Consider the following 753-nt stretch of genomic DNA (forward strand, 5'->3'; position numbering starts at 1 on the left):
CTTGCAAGGAGCCAGTCCCCACAGGGCAGGTTTCCTTTCCTTTCACCTGCTCTCAGCTTTTAGGGTCGAGGTTTCCTGACCGTGGCCTCTGGACCGTGAACTGTGCCAACCCATATCCGAGCTCAGCAAGCATGGGTCACGTGAGTGGATGAAGGGTGCTCTAATGCCTCGCTGCAGGCTGCTGTGGGGTACAAATAAACTCAGCCTGCTCTTTAGGAACTTTGAGCTGCCGAAAGGATAAACCACACCCAGAGAGACACAGGAAACAGAAATGCTGGTGGGAGATGCGGAGGCGAAGGGGGGCGGCGGGGTTGAGGGGGTTTCTAGGGGTCCTTGGCATCTCTCTCATTCAGGCCTGAAGACGTCCCAGAGGGGAGTGATGCTCACACCTGGTCTGGGGAGAATGGGTTTCACCAGATGACTTTTGGGTGGGCATCCGTCTTGCCCTCAATTCCCCACTCTCCCTGAACAACTAAGCGGAAGCTGCAGCCCGGACCTGCCTGGGGACGGGGACGGGGGCGGGGCGCGTCCAACAGACACAGGTCTATAAGCTTGGGCTCTGGACATCTGCTGCAAAGAGCAGATGCAGGAAACGTAACCTGGGGGTCAAGAAAGCAAAATCTGGGTAGAGGCCAATAGGTGAGCCGCCTCCACCGTGCGGATTCACTCGGTGGGGACCTGCGCTCTGGCAGGCTGTGGGCAGTGCCCCGCCCCCACCGCCTTTACGCGGAGTCCTTCTCCCTAGCCAGTTCC

Source organism: Bison bison, unplaced genomic scaffold (genome assembly GCF_000754665.1).
Source record: "Bison bison bison isolate TAMUID 2011002044 unplaced genomic scaffold, Bison_UMD1.0 scf7180017864307, whole genome shotgun sequence".
In the NCBI taxonomy this organism is placed as follows: domain Eukaryota; kingdom Metazoa; phylum Chordata; class Mammalia; order Artiodactyla; family Bovidae; genus Bison; species Bison bison.